At 36.9% G+C, this 8,289-nt stretch overlaps 1 pseudogene; it reads right to left on the reverse strand.

The window, feature by feature from the left end:
* The window catches only part of LOC109356248, a 7,485-nt pseudogene continuing 6,210 nt past the window's right edge, over nt 7,015-8,289 (reverse strand).

The raw sequence follows: 8,289 nt of genomic DNA on the forward strand, positions 1-8,289 counted from the left end.
TCTTCTCCAATGATGCCAGCAGCATAAATACTTGAGCTTCATCCTCATAGACTGCTCCTACTGAAATTATCTAGGGGTTGTATTCTCAACTGAATAATTCAAGCAAAAAATTAAGCATACCAAGTTACACAAGAAATCATGTGAGGCCATGCCCAAGGACGAATAGAAAAGAACCGCTCTAATACCATGTTGTAACGCCCCGAAAATTACTCTAATAATATTGCCCAAAATGGGCCAACAAAATTTAATGTAAAACTCCTCATTTACATTTGACTCCTTTTCGGGACATCACGTTAAGTAATCTAACATGAGGAAAAGACAATAATAGTCCATGGAATGATCCTTTATTGAAATTGACTGAAAACGTTTATACAAAAGCATAGCAGAATACATCCTGGTGCAAACTGAAAATATATACAATAGTATGGTTTATTCAAAATATCCAAATATCCTACACAAATATCCTTCTCAAGGGCAACTAGAAATGGAAATGGCCACTTGTTACTAGCTCTGGGGTTAGCGGTTGTACTAGGGCACTCACTAGGATCCTCCTCCATCTTAGAATCAGAAGATAGGTCCACCACTTCAATGGAGTCCTCTATATAGACCAACTCCACACAATATTCCTCTTCGGCTTCCAATTCCTCTTCGGGATTATTGGACAAACCCTGTGACTTTCTTCCCACTCCCACATCTGCCTGAAGATCGGGCAGCGTCCGTATAACAGCTCTCTTCCCTGGTTGGGGATCGGGCACATCGTCTATACTCTGTCTCCTAGTAGATGATCCAACATCACTGGGTGCATGAGGAATCATAGACTGAAGGGATGGGCAGTAGGTGTTAATCTCCAAGCAGGTAAGGTGAAAGAAGTCTCCAAGTTCGCATGCTGTGAAAGGAAGTGCATTGTACAACCATCACAAACCATCTATAGTTCTAAGGCACAAGGGCATGTGTAGGTATGTCTATGTTCATCACTACTCCATGTCCCCTCCTAGGATATCGATAATCATAGCTCCATATCCTCGATGTACGGTCCATCTAAACGAGAACGCGAACTGAAGCCAAACCGAAAGAAAAGAAAATAAGAGTGAGTAAAACATCTAATGAATATAATTCATCGACGACATGCACACATGATATACACAATATACATCACTGACATAATGCACCATGATGAAATGATGTTATAACTCAAATCATGAGCATCAATATTTACACTCTCAATGCATGCATGATATGCTTATTTCATCCACCCTTACACCAATATCCTTCCAATATACTATTCGGAAATAACCAAGAGTACAGGTCCCATAACAAGCCGATTTGATCGCACCAAAAAAACTAAATTCCTCGTAAGAATATATGATCCATCGGTTCTGAAAAACTGTCCATTTCAGTACGATGTCGTATCAAACACTTTCTGGGCATCCCTCTCATTGGTCCTGCTTGGAAAGAGGGGTTGTCAGAGATCATCTAGTTTACGCTATGAGAATTGTATGATCCAATTGAATACCTCATCTAGGAATACCTCATCGCTGTCCCTCTCAACATTGTGAGACTCGTTCGTCTCTCGTAAATTTCCTCTCCACTACTTTGTTATTCATAATGAGTATGAATATTAACCGAAGTTTGCCGATTAAATATTTTAATTATTCTTTTATATCGATGGGACCCGATCTTATGTTATCACGTAATATAGGAATAACATCCCTACCACTACGTACCATCACTAACTTACCCTAGACGACCACATGGCCAAGCCTCTTACGGTCAGACGACCTCGTTGCGTGGTATCATGTAATCCTTTTTCGGCATAGCCTTGCTCACGACATCCTAGTTTGAATCCTTGCCTGCATAAAGCGCAAGAACAAAAGTGAGAGTATAAGTTTGTCAATTTGGGGACCAGACTCAATCCTCCGAGCCACGGTCTTCCCCAAGTGTAAATACATTTCACACCCAAGCTAGGGCTATACCCTAAGCAATAAATAAATCAAAAACAATCACTATTTATGTTTGTGTTTTGCCCAAGCCAAAGACCGTCCCTCAAGCGAGAAACTATTTATGGGACTGTCGTTCAAGCTAAAAATCCACAAAAACTGGTCAAAATCATCCTTGAGGTCTCGCCCAGGCGAGGGACTATCACTCAGGCTCCAAAATCGCCCAGAACAGGCCAAGCACGCTGCCTAGCCCTCGCCCAGGCAAGTTTGGCTTGCCCAGGCGTCGCTGGTCTAGTGGCAAGGAGTGTCTGGTTCGCCCAGGAGTGTCTGGCTCGCCTAGGCGTGGCTGGTCCAGTGGCTAGGCATGTCTGGTTCACCCAGGCGTGTCTGGCTCGCCTAGGCATGGCTGGACAAGTGGCCAGGACCACTCTCTCAACCTTTTGGGCCACCTGATCCAATACCACCATTGTTTCCTATCCCTATGCATTTTACTTTCTCGAGTGGTATTCCTTCATGGTTAACAACCACAATACTTGATATTTTATACTATCCTAGGGGCATACAACCTAAGGAAACATTCATACTTAATCCAGATATGTAATCGTTTGGTTAAGTACGAGTTTCTAACAAAACAGAAATAACTTCCAACTTTTGAGGTAGTTGGGCGATCCGAGTGTCATATTCGAACACCATTGTGTCACAATGTATTCTCTCTCACCTTGGGTTGCAGCGCGGTTGATTTATCTTTCGTGAATGCATAGATTGTCCGACTTCGAACACCTTGCAACTAAACACGAAAACCAATCAGCGATTCGTGAGTTAAATTGTCTGCCTACTAACTCTAAGCGAAAGGCATCCTTTTAATCCATTCTAAGATCATCCGAGACTTTATCCATCCGGTCCAAAATTCATATTCTTGAACCAACATTTATCCTCGAAAGTCTCGTTCCCGATTCCTATCGGTTGATGATCATTTAAACACATTTTTACAAGGATTAATCTCATGATCAAAACGACATTTTGATTTAAAATATTCTTTGATTTCAAAATCATCATCATTCATCAACATAAATAACATGCATATTTTCAAACACGAACACAGCCCCATGAACTATAAGATTTCATGATTTCAAAACAACAATTTCTAGATTTACGAAAAATCATTTTTCGCGTTCTTGCGTGTAACAAGAGATAGGAAGGTTTTTAGAAAAAATTTAGGGTTGAAAATTTTCGTAACAAGCGTATGATCCTCATACTAAAATTTCGTAAGAAACTAACAGTTAGATTTCTAAGAGATTAAGAACAAAAGGGATGAGGTTTACCTTGAACTTCTTGAGAGCTAAATGAAGAAGAAGAAGAATGAATGAATGAAATGAAGAGCCAATTGAATGAGCTATTTAAGTAGAGTAATTCAGATTAGGAGGGGGCAAGCCAAGGGGTTCTCTAGGTTTGATGGCTCTTTTAAGTTAAATAAATCTTAGTTAAGGGGGGTAAGCCAAAGGTTTTCAAATAATAATGGCGAGACGAGTAAGTGAGAGGTTTATGGGTATTTGCATAAAAGATGAGTACTTGCCTAGCAAGTTTCACTTGGGAACATAAGGTAAATTTTCCGGTGAAACATTCGCGATGAGACCATGCCCGACTATTGTCGGTTAATATTCGAATGGATATAAAATCTTCCAATTACGGTTGGAATTTTGGAATACCGAATTCGGAGTGAAAAATATTTAGAAATGTGTTTTGGACAAACTTGTTGTCTATCTAGGCACAAAATAATATTTATAAGCCAAGGGCGCCATCAGAATTGGATTCGGAACTACGGAACTCAAAAACACGTTATTGGGCCGAATTTAGGCGAATTTGGATCTGATAGCAGTCCAAAAAATTTTCGTCAAAGAAAAAAATAAAACTTTACCACAAATTAGGAAATCATAAAACAAGACTAACACTCAACTATGATTTAGCCTAATTCATTTCCGACTAATTTCTAAAATTAATATTTGTTAAAAATAAATAATTGATAAAATATATCGATTTTTCACGGTGTTACACAGTATATACATATAGAATCAGCATTCTCGACTAATTTAACATTAAAGGCAATTCATATGGATCCATATTCATCCTTTTACTTTCAACTAAACTCTCATTACTTTTCAACTTAACTCCCTTCGTAAAACAATCGGGAATACAAGAGATCATGTACGATATAACACAAATAATTAATTACATCTATCAAACAATGTGACTCTCTTATTAGCACTTATGATATTGAACATATAATCTCACTTGTCCAAGTGGTAGAAAGGATAAGATGAAAGTAAACACATGATAACAATTAATACATTCAAAATGAATCCCCTTTTGTTTTACTTGGAATAACACTAATAAGATGAGGATGAGGGCATGACAACATTTAATACAATGAAAGTACATCACCTTTTATCTTACCTGGAATAGCATAAAAAAGATGAAAGCAATTGTAAAAGAACATTATCACAGACTAAAAATGTCTCACGCCGGTGAAATGGCTCAATCAACTAGAAAATAAAGCCAACAAAAATAAGTCAAATGGCATGCTCGATTATGGCCATACCACCAAATTCTGGTAATTGTTCCTACCCATAGCTCCAAAGGGTGCCACGAGTGACCAACTAAGCCAACTAGTCGGCCAATGCAAAAAGACCATAACTCTTAAGGCCCAACCATATTCAAGATCCTAATCTGCCCACTTGGACCAACAAGGTTGGGTTGTGCCCTATAAGACAACATACGGTAGAAGACTCTCCTAGGGGTGACCTGGGAGCTACCATAGGCCTAGACATAATCTTTCCAGATGTTTGATTAAGAAGACATGAGCATGACATCATCCATGAAATCATTGAACTTTTCTTCAGCGCAAGGTAAGCCCATCTAGGTCAATATAAATATAGGAGGTCTTTGCACATGAAGTACATTCGAACATTTGATCCATCATCCCTCCATTATCTCTAGTTATCTCATGCCCTCTATAAATATTGACTTGAGCGTATGAGTCATTTCTTTCAGGTATTCATCGAAGGTTGTCTAAGGTCGGTTCTCAGCCCGGTTCAACAGAAATTAGGTACTCCAAGGTCGGTCCTCACCCTTGATCAGCCTACCTTAGATTGACCAAGGTGGGCTTCAACTTGGTTCAGCCCTGGACAAAAGAACAATGTTCTTAGCTGTTCATGCAAAGTTAAGTTGAATAATGGAGCTAGGTAATGTATTAATTTTATGTGTTAATGCTTCACATATTAACCCTGAATAAAATATATGTTTAACTCTGAAGTGGATTCATTATTCTACCACCTAAGTTAAAGACACTACAAGGTAGAGGAAGGAAACATAAGACAAGAGAAATGGATAAGCGTGTATGTGGGCAGGGAACTACTAGGAAATACAATATTGTGACCTTTGACAAGTGCATGCAGTAGTGTTTTAAATTATGGTTGCAGTTACGATTGTGATTGTGGTTACCGTGGTTGTGATTATTACAATTGTTGCTATGTATATTGGGACCATTGCAGTGTGAATTATTTTGAGAGTAAAAACATATTTTTGACATCGATGCGGTCTTATGCAGCCCAATGTGGTTGCGTTGAGATCCGATGTGATTCAAATGCGGTACGATGCGATTACATTGCAACCTGTTATGGTCGCATCACTGTGATTCGGTATCACACCACAATTGCGGTATGATGCGATTGTGGCGGTCACCGCAACAACAATATTGCGGCTGCATCATGTGATGTGATTCGTAATTTGAAACAACAGTTTGATGACAAACTCACAGAAAAATGAATTGCCATAACACCTATTGCAAAAAAGTAAAATAAAGGAGAGAGGTATCGGGTATCCAATTATGCTTTATTTATATATATACACATATATGTTTTACACTAATACTGCAACTAGGATGTCACTTAAGTAGACAAAAGTTCCTCCCCTTTCCGAATCCCGATTCTTTGTAATACTTGAATCTGCTTGCTTGGAGGGAATGAGAACAAAGTTTGTTTCTTTTTTTTTCTTGCTTATTTTTTATTTTTCAATTAAAAATATTATGTTAAACTGTGTTTTGATATCTTAATTCTATTTGTAGATTCTTATTGTGGTGGTATGTAATTTTTGAAGAAAGCTTGTTGGAGTGAAATGTTAATTTATTAAAGTCTTTTATTGATAAGAGGCTTTATAAGTGGATTGGCTAATAAATTTTTAAAATTTTGAGTCAATATATGTTGTCTGGTCCAATTTTAATAGTTCTTTTTTATATTGTCTATTCTTTGCAATCTCCCTTCCCCCAATTCTCGAACAAGTCTATTAAGAACAATAGTTCGAGAGAGTTAACTATTATGTATCAGTATGATGATTATTTAGGAGTTATTGTGGACAATCTCTGTATCATGGCGTTTTTCAAACTAAAATTCAACATTTTATTAAATAAATTAAAATAAATTTTCTTAAAATTAGAGTAAAATTAAAACTTTGAGAAAACATATTCAATATGTAGAACTTTGAAAATAACTCAATTTCCAAAAGAATGTTACAAAGACACCTCAAAATACAAAACTATATCCAAGATAAGTTTGCATTTGAAATTTTTAAAAATTTATGAAAGTGGTGCATTAAACACATAGATTACTCCACTTTCGTTCAAAATAAACGGTTTAGAAATGAAAATAACAGAACCAAAACTAGTATATGGCTTAAAACAAAATCTGCTCAATGTGTAATTGAAGGGTTTTCTTTATATCAAAGCCAATTATCCTAACAAAAGTAGAAAACTTAATTGGAAGACATATAAGGTAAAATAAGGTCCAAGAGAGGGGAATTACTAGGATTAACTTCCCTTTTGGGACTTGACTTTCATTTGTGGCACTAAACTCCTCTAGTCATATTTTATTCACTTGATATCTGCTATAATTTATAGAGTGATATTCTGGACAAACCAATTTGTATTTTGTACTTATTTCTATCAAAGCAACAAAACTAAGTTAATCAAGGCAAGCTGAGACCACCAGCTCCTTGTCCTAGGTTGAACATTAGCATTTATCACCACTTACCAGCTAAAGCTCAAAGACTCAATGCAGATTTTTAGCTAAACCATATGAGCAAAAAATGCAGCATCCGGCCTCATTTTCTTGGGTCCTGAAACAAGAACTCCCACACTCCTCTCTTTGAATTCAAATAGAAGTCTAGTAAAAAAATTGAAAAGAATAAAAATGAGTGATTTCAATTCATTGATAGTTGTAGGGGTGAGGATGGCCTAGTGTCTGATGCTCTTGTCTAGTGGAGTTTGGGAGGGTAAATATAAAACCTTATACATGCATATGAAAATATTATTTTCAAGATTTAAACCATTAACCTCTAGTCATGGCAAACAAACTTACATTTATACCAAGTCTCACTCTCATTGACATGTTTATGCCATAACTAAATACAAATAAGGTAACTTCTTAGGTCTGGTATTTCACCATCATGCACATTGGTCGGTTGAACAAGGGATTGGCGTGGAAGACTTTCCAATTCTATATTGGCATTAGCAATTATTGAATTCGATGATATTGTTGGTGTTGATCCTTTTAAGTTATAAATATGCTTTCACTCTTTAGCAATATGTTTCTTATTCATAAAAACTGCTGCACTGGCAAGCATGGCTATGCTAACACAAATTATTAGAAAGTGAAGGAAAGACTTCAAAGAGTATGAAAATATAGCATTCAAGTTATTGTTTATAGGGAAAATGTAACGATTATTAATGATCTCAATTATGATAAGAAAAATCATAAAGGATGATGAGATTGTAACTCTAAGCCAGAGCCAACTATTTGGACCTAATATAAGATATATAGGTATATCAGTTGGCTTTAGCTTGAATCATTTGGTTTGAAGGTGAATGTGGCTATTTGATTGAGGCTCCTTATCTTTTGTGTTATAGGCCTAAATGCGTAATTCCATATTAGAAATGTCATATGGGGTGCTAGATATTGGGAGGATTAAATCTATCATTGAGAGACTTGAATAGTTTCTGAATGTGCAAATCAGGACAATTTTTGGGGTTTTGCATTCACAAGAAGTGTTGGAAACAAGAGAGCAATCAAATAGTAAAGAGTATAGAGACAAGAGAATAACACAAGTGATTTAGTAACGAGGTTCGGCCAATTGTGCCTACGTCCCCGGGAGCGTTGAGCGGCTACCACTATATATTATTAGAGAATAAGGATTAGTGTTTTAATATTCTTCTCCTTGTTACATTAGGTTTACATAACATCAATATATATAGCCCTCTACCCCAACCCCTTTACATCAGCCCAAGCCCATAACTTGTATTGCT

This window comes from Lupinus angustifolius, chromosome LG09 (assembly GCF_001865875.1).
Source record: "Lupinus angustifolius cultivar Tanjil chromosome LG09, LupAngTanjil_v1.0, whole genome shotgun sequence".
Lineage (NCBI taxonomy): Eukaryota > Viridiplantae > Streptophyta > Magnoliopsida > Fabales > Fabaceae > Lupinus > Lupinus angustifolius.